General features: G+C 53.7%; 1 protein-coding gene across 1 annotated transcript in view; it reads left to right on the forward strand.

Annotated features, from left to right (window-relative positions):
* Nucleotides 1–9,294: 9,294 nt before the first annotated feature.
* LOC125691273 (cat eye syndrome critical region protein 2) overlaps nt 9,295–12,939 on the forward strand; it is a 91,652-nt gene continuing 88,007 nt past the window's right edge. Inside the window, exon 1 of the mRNA XM_048940444.1 lies at nt 9,295–9,433. The gene's annotated coding sequence lies outside the window, so the exon portion shown is untranslated. The remainder of the gene's footprint in view (nt 9,434–12,939) is intronic.

Genomic DNA, 12,939 nt, shown 5'->3' on the forward strand with positions numbered 1-12,939 from the left:
CCCCCTTTGTGCCTAGCCAGGCAAAAATATGGGCTATTTAGTAGCCAAGCAAGGAAATCAGCTGGAGAATCACAGAATCACAGAATGGCCAGGGTTGGAAGGGACCTCAAGGATCATGAATCTCCAACCCCCCTGCAACAGGCAGGGCCACCAACCTCCACATTTAATACTAAACCAAGCTGCCCAGGGCCCCATCCAACCTGGCCTTGAACACCTCCAGGGATGTGGCATCCACAGCCTCTCTGGGCAGCCTGTTTCAGCACCTCACCACTCTTATAGTAAAGAACTTCCCCCTGACATCCAACCTAAATCTTCCCTCCCTCAACTTAAAAACATTTCTCTTCATCCTGCTGTTATCTACCCTTCCAAAGAGTTGAAAGAGTTGAGAGCTTCATCAGAGTGAAGCCGAGCCAGGCTGCCCCAGGTCCTGCTGGCAACACTGCTCCCCAGCCTACAGCCATGCTCAACTCAGCCACAAGATGCCTCTCCACATTCAAAAACTCACCTTTAGCTTCCCAGCCTGCCTTTGTCCATCTGTCCTTCCTTCTCAGCTACATCTGCAGCTATCTGATGATTTAGCATGAATAAGGCTCTCAAGTCTGTCCATCAGCAGGCTCACTGCCTCCCATGGATCAGCTTGGTTTTGAGGCGGCTAGCCACAAGCAATATGCAAGGCAAAATTCTTCTTCCTAAAAGCTGTAGTCCACCCAAACATCCCATTGCTCCCTGCTTCCTACTCCCTACACCTCGCTTCCAAACTAGGGCCTGCTCTCCTCCCTGCCTCCCCCTCTAATCAACCACCCTCAACAAACCTCATCTCTGCCTGGACTCCTCCTCCCTCCTTGTGCCCCAGGCATCCTGCATGCCTTGGTACAGAGAACTGTTTGTCCCTGGTCACTGCAGCTGTGAGTGTCCCCAGGCCACAGCCACCTCCTCACCTCACTGTGCTCAGTAGTAGCCTGGCTGAGATAAGTCAATGCTGTAACCAGAGTGTGCATGGCACACTGCTCTTCAGCTCTGTTTCCCCGAGCAAAACTCAGCTTCAAAAAGTGAGAACTGGGAGCTCTGTTTTCAGCAAGCCTTGCTTCTGATTGTTTTATCCTCTTGATTTTTGGTCTGAGAGCAGATGCCATTTAGAGCTGGCTGTCATTTCTTTTTTCCTTTTCTGTGGGCTTTTGGCAGCTTAGAGCCCTACTTGCCCTGCCCCTTTGTGCAAGGCAGAGATAAAGAGTGGGTGCCACTGATGCTGGGAACAGTTTCCCTGGTTCCTCCTGAAAGCAGAGTGCAGTGGAGGGGGGGTTGTAGCATCACAGCAAGGAGTGGCTTCTCACCTCTGTGCCTTCTGTAGCAGTGAGTCTCTCTGCTGCTCTGAAGATCTCAGTAGAATGGAATATCCCTGTAGAAAAAGAGAGTGAGCAGAGAAGCTGACAACAGCATAAACATAATGGTATTTTAGCAAAGTTTTAAAGCAATGCTGAGGACAGAAAACCTCATAGTATACAGGAGAGAACTGTGTTTTAGCCTTAGCTAAACCTCCCTCTACTAAAATGGTGTTCCTGATTACACTATAAACCAAGCTGAACTCTTATCATACTCCAGTGATTCTGACAGTTTCTGTTCATTCTCTCTGTTGTGAGTTGGACCATGACCAGATCCTATCTACACATCTCTCAGGTGTGCAAAACCCACCTCTGGGGAAAGGCAGGAAGGATTAAACAACATTCAGCTTGTCCTTGCTCCTTTCGTGATAGAAGAGGAGCAAGCAGCCACCAGTGGCTTCTCTAGGGACAAGGTATATCAAAGCAGGGACCTAGGAGGGAGAGGTTCAGAGATCTGAGCTCCAATTGCCAGCACAGGAATCTGGGAAAACAGTGAGGCTCTTTAGCTGTGTGCAAGCCCTCAGGTCCTCAATGGACATTACCTCATGAAGTTCCAGGAAGCACAGCTGAAGCAACTGCACTGCCTACACTGAGGAGGTGGGACCTGTCCAGCCTGGTGAAATGACATTGTAAATAAAACTTAAATAAAAAGTGGCATTTATTGATGAGTTGTGTTAACCTTGTCTAAAGCCATTTAGACAAATTAAAACACCACGTTGTATTTCCCTGCCACGTTAAAAGCAGCAAGGCATAAAGCAGATTGATGCTGCTGGCCACACTGGTTCTTTGTGAGCTCTGCATGAGCAGCACCCAGAGCTGACATTGGGTTACCAACATGGGGGATGGAAGGGAAGAGGGGAGCTGGAGGCCTCTTGTTCTTCCATGGAGTTTTATCAAAATGCAGCCACAGAGGAGAGGAAAAAAAAAAAGATGGATGCAGCTAAGGCTAGGGAGAAAGATGCCTTTGTTTTTTATTGCATTGTTCTGCTTCCTATTTGTAATCAAAATTAGAAGTACTCTGTCTAGTGACAGACATTCTTGATGCTTTTTCCCTTCCTGCACCTCAGTTTTGCCTGGTCTTCTTTGCAAAAGTAAAACTGGTGTAGGAGATCAGTATGAAGTGTTGGCTAACAAAATCTGCACACAGATAGAGGTGGATGAAAAGGAAAACCCACTAAAGCCTCAGGCTTCCCATTTATTTTACATGTTAGAAAACATGAAAATTGAGGAAATGTAGTCCAAACCAACTGAGAGATTAATGTGGAACCCCCTGATGCCAGAGCTACAAACTTGCTTTTCAGGCAAGAGCAATACTTTAAGATGAAAAATTCATTACCCAATCTGTGAAAAGCAAATGAAACTCAGCTTTTCCTAACCTCGACATTTCTCAGACTGCGGGCCAAAGCCATGGGGAGGACGCAGGCCCCCACCCCCACCCTTCAAAGGGAGAGCTGGTGACAGGAACATTTCTCAGATGTGACTGATCTCCTCTGAAGGAGCCGTGTCACCACACAGCCCAGCTCAGGCAGCACCGAGCATCCGCACCTCTAATTGCCAAACCCAGCTGTGCAGCCTTGCTGCTCCTAGTGCGTGCTGGACTGGCGTGCTCCCCAAAGTCACAAGGCAGAAGAAGAGTGGGTGAATGCAAAGGGCTGCCTTAGTGAGCTCATTTGGCAGGAGAACGTTTGCACATTGCCAATTGCCAGCCCAGCTCTGCGTGCTACATGATAGCTTCTGCCCAAGGATGGCAACACGAGGGACACTTTTCTGTGCTCACTTTCCCATGGGATAGAGGCTCTGTGGAGGGTGAGGGTGGAGGATGAGATCCTGTTGGCTCCGAAGAACTCTTCCCATTCTGATGAGAGTATTCCCTAAGCCCTGCCGATGAAAGGCACAGATGTGCCTGCAGAGGAACAGTTCTCTGTGCACGGTATGGTCCCTAGAGCCCTCTTCAGCCAGTTTGATGTCTAAGTGGAAGGGAAGAAAACAAGCTGACAGTGGGGTTACCACCCGGGTGATTTGCTGAATTGATTAGCTGCTTCTTCCTAGGGCTCGCACCCAGACAAACAGCAGCCATGCTGTAATGACCTCGGTGAGGAGAGCACTGAAGGAAGACCTGCCGTAATGATGTGCTGCTTCCCTGGGCAAGAGACAAAGAAGAAGCCCAGGGAAAACAATGCAAAGGGAACTAAATACCAGCAAGAGAGACAAGGGAAATGCAGATCGTGGAAGCGAGAAGCAAAACAAGCACCATTCAGTAGCAGCTGGGTTATAATCCAGTGTGTAAGGGGTGGGTAGGTGAAGCCCCTCCTGGTCTACTTGTACCCAAGTGCTTTGTGTGCAGTCTATGCTCTGAGTGTTGCTGGATGGAAGCTGCAGAGTAGGCAGCCAGCAGCAGGGGCTGTTCTTCAGTGCACTGTGGAGTGATGGGTGTCGTATAAATAGGAGTTGGAGAGCAGGGAGACTTGGGCTGGGTTCCAAAGGATTGCACTCATTTGGATTAAATACCAAAAATCTAATGCTGAAGGGAAACAAACAGCCCAGCCTCCCTCATCTTTCATTCCTGCCTTCTCCCAAAACCCCAGAACAATGTGGATTAGGAGAGGGAGGGAGAGAAGGGTGCTGCAGAGCCCATCTCACTTCTCTTTCCCATCTGTGCTGTGCTACTTCTGCCAGAGGTTTTATTCAAAGAGGGAAAAATGGGAGGGAGGGAAGGATTAAAAAAAAAAAAAAGGAAACAAAATACACAGTATATTCCCTCTGCAAGTGCCCCACACCTAGAAGTACAATCTGCTGCTCCCAGAGCTTCTAATTAGCTAAGCAAGGCAAGCGCTCATTAGCCCCACCTGGGTCACTCTTCAACAGGGAAAGCAGAGCATTAACCCCCACATGGCTCCAGAATAAATAGTTGGGAGGTACAGCCATGCTGGAATTGTGTGACTGGATGGTATTTGTATGGTTAGTTCCCTCTCTTGGCTGTAGGCTTAGTGGGAGAGATGCACGACAGCAGCGCAAAGCACAGTGCTGTGATTTCAGCATCCCAGAGTATTTCTACATGTGAGCAGAAGGAGGCTCTGCTCAGTGGGAACAGCTATGGTCTCAGCCTTTGGCCTGGTGCCTGCTGGTTGGATTTTGTAGCTGTAACTTCAGAGAGCAAAACAGAGGCAGTTGAATAGAAATATCTGAGGTATGTTTTTGGTAATATTAGGTTCATGGGCAACCACGTAAGCATTTCTCTCCCTCTGTGTTACTACCTTTTTTCAGGCCAGGTGCTTCCAGCTGAGCCTGCATGTGTAGGATGAGCCAATCACTGCCTCCTCCAGCCTGTAGCTTTTGAGTGAAGGTATTTGTACATGAGTGACTCAAAATAGGCAGGCAGGGTAAGTGGGAGGGTAGAAACAGACATGTGGTTCTTCATCCTGTAAAGGTCATTATTGATTTTAGGAAATTGGTGCTAAACTACAGAAGGCATCTATCTGGAGAAGGGTGGGAGAGGAATGGGAGCAACTGCTGTGGTTGCAGCCTGGGGGTGGTGTGAAGAGCACTAAATGGCAGCGAGCACTAAGAACGCTGTGCCCGCTTCTGGTTTTACAAAGCAGCAGTGCAGGGTATGGCAGCTGCAGTAGGAAGGGCTTAAAATTCCTCCTGAATCTGCCCACCTCTCTTGTCTGCTCCTGCCATGCTGGCTCTCAAAGCACGCAGTGAGCTCTGCCTAATGCCAAAGCATGATTGTGAGTCTGGATCCATGGCACACACACACAGTGAGAACACCTCACACTTTGTCACAGCATGTGGCTTCTGAACCTACCTGTGGCAGTTAAGAGCATTCACACAGAGTTGTGAACAAAGCTGCATGTGTCTATAACCAATGTCAATATCTTCATTTCACAGATGTCTTTCTTGGGGAAGTGAGATCATTTGTACAGTTTGGACGCAGGTGGTGCTATTGTGAAGTCAGGAGTTGGACCTGATGATCCTTATAGGTCCCTTCCACCTCAGGATAAGTTACGATTCTGTGATACAAGCTGACAGCATGAAAAAAGGGTCAGTACTTACAATAGCTGTTTCCTTCCCATATATTTTTCCTCCGCTTGATCAAAGGAATTAACTTGGCTGGTTCTGTTGTATTTCAAGCCATCCTTGCTTTTCTTTCTGCTTATTAGTCTTCCTCAGTATGGCCTTCAAATTCAGGGCTGGGAAAGCTGCAGGGGAATTCTGAGTGTCAGTTTGGTTTACATTTAATATCTCTGTTGCAATGGTATCCGTATGCTTTGCTAAATGAATTTTTGCTTGGTTTTGCTTTTAACCTGACTCCTGCAACGCTACTTCAGAGCAACCATGCCTGTCTCTCACGGGGAAGGAAAAAATGGTTGAAAAGAGTGCCTGTTGTGGAAAGGTGAGGGTGTAGAGTTCTGGTGGGTATTTAGAAGCTCTATTTACATCAGAAAGAGAGGGGAGGGAAAGCAAAGCCGAGAAGTGGAACTCTGCCTCTCTAACCAAAGAAGCTCCCCAGGAAATGGTGGCCTCCTGGGGGCCCCTTTCTGAGGCCTTGGAAGCACAACGCACAAGGCCAGGAGCCATTTTAGGCCTCAGTCTATAGCCCAGGAGCTTCAGGCTGAGAGCAGGGCATAGGATTGTTGTGTGCCCAGCAGTGCAGCACCTTCAGCGCTGCTCTTAGGTGCTGGCTGCCATCCTGCCTCACTGGCTGGGCTATGGGCCTGGTGCTGCAGGGTAGCATGCTTCATGGCACCCACAGGGACAGCCCAGCGTTGGCACTGGGCTGGTTGCCTGCCCAACTCGCATTTGAGTTCCTCAACCCCTTTGGGTTCTCTGTGACTCAAATCCTGCTCTGGAAATATGAGCAAATACAGGCACTATTATGCTTTACCGCTTATTCTTGTAGTGGACCGGCACATCTTTAAAGGCCTGTTCTTTGAGGAGGAAGAAGGTCCTGCCCCATAATTCAGCCACCCGTACATCTACATTGGAAGATTAATAGCTTGACTGTTCTGTATCTTGCCTCCCCTCCCACCTCCCCCCCAAGCCTTTTCCCCCTCTCTGATCACAGTGCATAACGTTTCTGACTTCCACACTGCAGCTCCCTGTGGGGCTTTGCCTGAATGCACAAACCAAAGCCGTGCTGAAGCAGCACGCAGGGAGCCCCTGGCATGGGGAGCCCTGGGGCTGAGCCCCACATGGTCAGAAGTGGCGAAAGGAAACCATCCAGAACTGTCAATCCTTCAGCTGCAGAATATTGGTTTCCATGGCTATTGAAGTTAAAACCTTGCACCAGTGTGGGTATTGCTAGTGCTCAGTGCACCTTGTCCGCCGCAGCATGTGTGAGGGAACAGCCACACTGCCTTGCAGCCTCAGGCACCTCCTCGTGAGGCACAGATGCTCCAGTTCCAGCTGTGTTTGTGCTGGATGAGTTTAATTGCATGTGCTGAATTGAGCAGACCAGTAAAAGCTCAGCTCAAACTGGTTTGAGAGCACTTATGCTAGGAAGCTGGAAATAAATCAATTTTGTTATATGCTAAGGAAACTTGTTTCCAAGTGGGAAAGGCTTCATAGCAATGCCATTACTGGAAACACCAGCTTTTAGTTCTTACAGAGGAACAGGATTCAGTCACTCCATCTTACCTAGAATAACAATGTTTAGCATGTAAGTAGCATTTTACAATTTCAAAGCAATAAACACCAAGATACCATGGTAATGAGAGCTGACAAGGCACTAGCATTAACTAATTAAGCCTCACAACTTCCCTGGGGTATCTAAATACAACAACTCTCATTTTATAGATGGGGAAAATCTATCTGAATTGATTTACTCCAAGGCACAGAGCAATTCATTGAAAGAGCCAGAACCACAGCTTGGCACTACCAATGCTTGGATGGCAGCTCTGTCTTCCATGAGGCTCTGTCTTATTTCTAGATGATGTCTTGTCCTGGTCTTGGTCTTGGTATTGGAGAATGCTTCAACCAGCTCAGGCGGTGTATTTCCAGCACCCAACAGCAGTTGCTTTGTGCTGCTCTTTGGGGAAGGTTCATCAGGATCTGTGCTTGTGAGATTTGAATCCATTGCCACAGATGAGGTTGCTCTCTGGGGGACAAACCAAGTTACAACCTGTGGTTTTCAGCTCTAGTAGATTAAGAGCAGAAAATCTGTTGAGACCTAAGGCTCAGATCTTTGGGTTTGATATGCAGTTTGCAAAGCACGCAGGAGAGGAGCCTACGAAGAGGATGGTTTGCCATGTCAGGACTGGCCAAATTCCCAGCAGGCAGATGCTTTTCAACCACCTAAGAGACGATGTAAGCTGAAAGTGGCAGGATGCTGCTAATTTTCTGCCTAAGTCTACAGTGATGTGTGTGACAGCTGCAGTGTTCCGTGCACCATTCTCATGCAGCTGCCTCATGCCACTTCCCCACTGCTTCCCAGGGAATCTCATGCCCTTGTTTTTGCAGTATGTGGCCTTGTGGGGAAACGCTGTGGGTCTTCCTGTGCCCAGGCTACAGGCACCCAGTCAGGGAGCTTCAGCTGAAGGCCATGATAGGGGAATGCCAGGAATCTGCATTTTTACAAGAGATCCTTCTTGATGCTACCATTGTATCAACTGGAACCATCCCCTGCTTTCTTGGTTCTGGCACTTTGCATTTGGTGTTTTTGGCACTGTGCTCCCAGGTCTTTGCGTTCTCTTGAAGGTGGGTTGAGTAGTTGTGGGCCCACAGGATGTGTGCTGGAAGCAAGGCTGGAACTGTAGCAGTGCACCTTTGAAGCCATCTTTGGGGATCTGAGGTAGCATCCCTGCAGGGAAATAATGTTATCAGGGAGAACACAGCCTAACGGCAATGGTAGGGACGATAGAGGGAGCCAAATTAATTCATAAAAAAAATGCAGGGGAAACGAGGGCTGTAGAGCTTTGGACCAAACGAGCAGTGAGGAAACTTCAGTAAGGTTGGTGACATCTTTAATAGGACGGAGTAGGGTTACTGCAAGGCTGCTGTACCCACGGGCAGCAGAGACGCAGCACTCAGCCAAGAACGGCTGGGCGCTGCGGGAACTGTGGGCAGGAACGTCGGGGAGAGAGAAAGATTGCAGCACGAGCACCCCGCACGTACAGGTGGGGCAGAACGCCGCGCTCTGGCAGGGAAGCGGGCGCTCGCCGACCCATCGCTTCCATGCTGCCCGAAGGTCGCTGCGCCCCATCCCGCGGCTCTCTTCCTGCGACTGAGCCGCTCCGCTCCGCCCACCGGCACCAGGCCCCGCCCGACCCCGCCCCGGGAGGCGTGGCCCGGCGGGCGTGGGGGCCCTGTTGTTGTGATGAGGAGCGGCTCCACCCCCTCCTCGTGCGCGGCCCCCCCGCCCCGTCGGCGGGAAGCCCCGCCCCCCCCCGCCCTCTCGCCTTTTGTCCACTCCCCGCGCCCCGCCCCTCCGGGCACGTCGCGCCACGCCCCCCTCCCGCTCCGCCCTTCCCATTGGCTCTACCTCCCCTCGCCCCGCCCCTCCCCGCGCCGGGCCCCGCCCCTCCCTCGCGGCCCCCCCCGGGCCCATCTGTTCCCGGCGGCGCGGCTGTTGCCCTGCAGGGCGCGGGCCGCGGCGCGGGGAGGCGGAGGAGGATGGGCCCGCGCAGCGGCGGCCGCCCGCGGCAGGGGCAGCAGCAGCGCCCCCGCCGGCCCTAGCGCCCCGCCGCTCCGAGCCGCCCCGCGCGCGGGCGGCAGCGAGGGGGCAGCGCGGGGCCGCCGGGGGGCGGCCGGGGGGCGGCGTGGCGCCGGGGGGCGGGCGGAGCGCGGCGCAGCGCCGAGCGGCGGCGGCACGCAGCCGCCCGCGGGGTGAGGCAGCGCTGAGCGGGCGGGCGGGCAGCCGGCGGCCGCGGGAGATGTGCCCGGAGGAGGACGGCGGCTGCGGCGGCGGCGGCGGCGCGGCCGGTACCGGCGGCACGGACGCGGCGGCGGCGGCGGCGCTGGACGAGCTTCGCTCCTGGTGGGAAGTCCCGGCCATCGCGCACTTCTGCTCGCTCTTCCGCACCGCCTTCCGCCTGCCCGACTTCGAGATCGAGGTGAGACCCCGCGGCCCCGGCGGCGGCGGCGCCGGGCGGAGCGCTCCTAACTCGCCCCGCAAACTTTCGTCGGCCCCGCTCCCCCCGACGGTGCCGCATTGTTCGGGGTCCGCCGCGGCACACAAAGGTGGTGGCGGCGGCGGCGCGGGGCCGCCGTGGGGTCCCCGTGACCAAAATGGAGGCGGCGAGGGGCGGGCCTCGACCCCCGGGGTGCCCGGACCGGGCCCTTTGTTGGGGCGCTGGGATCCCACCTGGGCGGACCCCGCCCGCGTCCATGGCGGCATTGTGCCCGCACCTCCGCCCGGGGCACGCTGTCCTCCGCAACTTTCTCGTGGGTTTTTGTTGTTGCTGTTTAATAAGCGTTATCCCAATTCTTATTTCCGCGCGGCTAGCCGGGGCTCTGTGCGCGTTTCCTGCTTCGGCTACAAATGTTGCGGACGGAGCGCGTCCCGGTGGGAGATGCCCCGGCAGGACCCTTTTGTGCCGCCGGGAGCGGCTCCGTGCCGGCACCGCGCCGTCACGCGGGGCTGCGGGGCAGCGGCTGCGCTCGAACGCGAATTCCGGAGATGCTCCGAAGTTCCACGGGATGCGCGAAGCCCCGAAAAGCCGAAACTCCTCGGGCGGGGCGCGGATCTCTGAAGAGGGGGAATCCCTTCCGTGGTGCTAGAGCTGGAAAAGGGAGAAGGGCTCTCAATGATGCAACTTCAAGCCGACGGGAACTCCCCTCCCCCTCCTATTGATGCAAACCCATCGCGGGGAGGCGCGGGGCTCGGAGGAACCCGAACGTGCGGTGGCCGTGGGGCCGAGGCGATGCGGGACCCCTCGGGCTCCCGGCGCACGTTTTGGGGGGTCCCACCTCCGTGCTCCCGTCGCTGAGACGCATCACATCGTCCCGAGGAGCGCCGGGTGCTGTCTCCCTTGTATAAGCGTCACCGGGAACGTGTGCCCTAAGGGATGGGGTTGGAGACCACCGCTCCCATCAGCTTGTGTGAGTGCAGCTGTCAGGGGCTGTCTGCAACATACGGGCAGCTCCTTCCTGTTCCCCGCAGCCCTGCATGGCTGACTATCCCCGTTGTGTTCCCTCCCATCCAGCCCCATCCGTGGCTCTGAGGATCTCAGGAGTGGCACGCGGAGTCTCCTTGCCGTATGAAACGAATGGCTTTCAAAGGGGCTGTTCATGCGGTTCTGTTGTGCTCTCCACGAGCGATGCTGCACGTGGCTTTTGGGTTTGCTTTCCCTTTGGGTTCGAGCCTGCTGCCCGTTTCGGTGTCTGAGATGGGCTCTGTGATTTGGAGGTGTCCCAACCAAATGGAGGTGGTATTTTTCCCAGCCATTGGGCAGTGTTGGGAAGATGTGGAGCGATGTTGTGCATCAGCAGTGCGCTCTCTGTTCAGCTTTGGTGTGCCTGTGGATACACAAGCGTGGTTTGTGGTGTCCCTTCCCCAAAAGCCACTGTCCCTTGGCGGGGGGGGGGGGGGTACGGGACTTGAGCTGCAGGGTGGCAGTGCTCAAACTGAGAGATACACGGTGAGGCTTGTGCGGCCGTGTTCCTGCATCCCTCAGACAGATGCCAGTTCCCCGTGGTGGGATCTCCTTGTCCCAGAAGAGCAGAGCTCTCCTGCCCTCACACCTGGCTCTGGTGGCTCTACCTTGTCTAAGACCTCAGGTGGCATTTGGTGCTGAACTCTTACAGCATGATTGCAGAGGCAATAGTTTTGGCACTCCCCAGTGTTTTTATAACAAGTACCCCCCCACACTCCCTCCGATTGCTCTGGTTTTACCTTAAGATTCTGTTGCATCAATCACTGCAGAGCCTCATTTTCCAATATGCTTCACTAAGTAAGAAGGTGTCATTATCTTTTCTTTTGTGCTGATGGCTCTGCTGGTCGGCCTGCCTAGGTTGCACTGCGAGACAGAGGCCATCTGGGGCATCCTCCCACACCTAGCAGGTTCTCCAGTAAGAAGTTTGGGGGCTTGGTTAAAGCGAGACAGCACGGAGCTCTTTCATACTCTTATCTCTCTAAACACAACCCTTTTGCCCAGCGCTTGCTGCCCCAAAGAAAGTGAAGTCTCCAAATGCGGGCTGCCCTTTGCAGTCGTAGACTTGGCTGGCAGATGTTTTTCCTTTTTCCTTGGACCAGGGCAGCCCAATCTCCCTTGAAGACGCATCCATCAGGCCGGGCGCCGGGCATTGTTCGGGGCAGGGGCAGCCCCCATGCTGGCTCACTTCGGCAGATGCAGGCGCCTGGCGAGCCCGAGGCCCCGGCGCTTTTCAAACCGGGCTGGGGAGGGGGCAGCCGGCACCGGGTCAAAAGTTCAGTGGGGCAACCTCGGTGTGCCGGGACGCAGCCGGGTCCACCCGTGGGCCTGCCCGCATGGCCGGGAGCGCGGCTGTCACCACGTTGTGTTAGTAAATTCCTTCCCCCCCTCCTTTACATGGCTGCCTTGTCAGCCATCTGCCGTGCCGAACTTCCACGCCGCTTCCAAAGTGGGCTCTTGGCTACGCTGCAGTGGTCACGGCTGCTTTCTGAGTGGCTTTAGAAACCAGCGTGTGCTGGGTTTGTCCTTGCTTACTGTAGCAACACTCTGGGGGGAGGAGGCCTGTCCAAATAAGCCACTTCTAAGATATTATTTTTTGTATTTTTGATGGTATATCTTGACCTGGTGGGCGGAAGGGATGCATTCTGCAGTCGGGTCGGTGCATGTGATGATAGGAAGCGATTTGTTTTCCTCTTCAGGACCGTGGGACACCTCTCGTGACAAAGTGTCTCCTGGCCACATGCCCTTCCCATTGCGACAGACATGTCCTCCTGGCAGCTGCAGGGATGTTGGGGTAGAAAAATAAGGGGAGAATATTTAACAGCGTTTCAGCACAACTTACAGAGGAGCTGGAGGGGCGCCAGCATGGCATGGCCACCCAGCTCCTTGGCGTGCACTCCTGGGAGCTTCAGCCCGGGTAGGTCGAGGGGAGGTGACTTCTGAGAGTGTGCTTGGAAATAGTCAAAACACTGTTGTTAACTGCATTTATTTGGAAAGGGGGAAAAGCCACATTACATAGGGAAAACATAAATCTTTTCCTGTGGTTTTTAAAAGCGCCTTTGGGCAAATTGCCTCTGCTGCTGTCTTTGGTATGGCTCTGAGACGCTTTTCCTCTTCCTTTCCTGGTGCTTTGGGCTCCAGGTCTTTCTGTCAGGAATATGATGTGGCTGCCACACATCAGTGGCTGCTGCTCCCATGGGTCCCAGGGGGAGGAGGAAGAGTGTGGAGAAAGGGGATTTGTGCCGTGGCTGTGGAGGAAAGACTGCAGAATGAAGTTCTGTTCTGCCTCCACAAACCAAGTAGAGCTTGAAAAGCCAACGTTGTTTAACCTGTTAAACTGTAGATTTGTTGGGGTTTTAGCACTTTGGTAAATGTGCCCTTCTTTTCTAGGATGGCCAAATAAACCTTAACTTCCGCTGTCCCATCGTGTTGGGTGGGACTCAAAACTTCTCAGTGGAGCCTCATGC

The sequence above is a fragment of the Lagopus muta genome, chromosome 1 (assembly GCF_023343835.1).
Source record: "Lagopus muta isolate bLagMut1 chromosome 1, bLagMut1 primary, whole genome shotgun sequence".
Classification (NCBI taxonomy): domain Eukaryota; kingdom Metazoa; phylum Chordata; class Aves; order Galliformes; family Phasianidae; genus Lagopus; species Lagopus muta.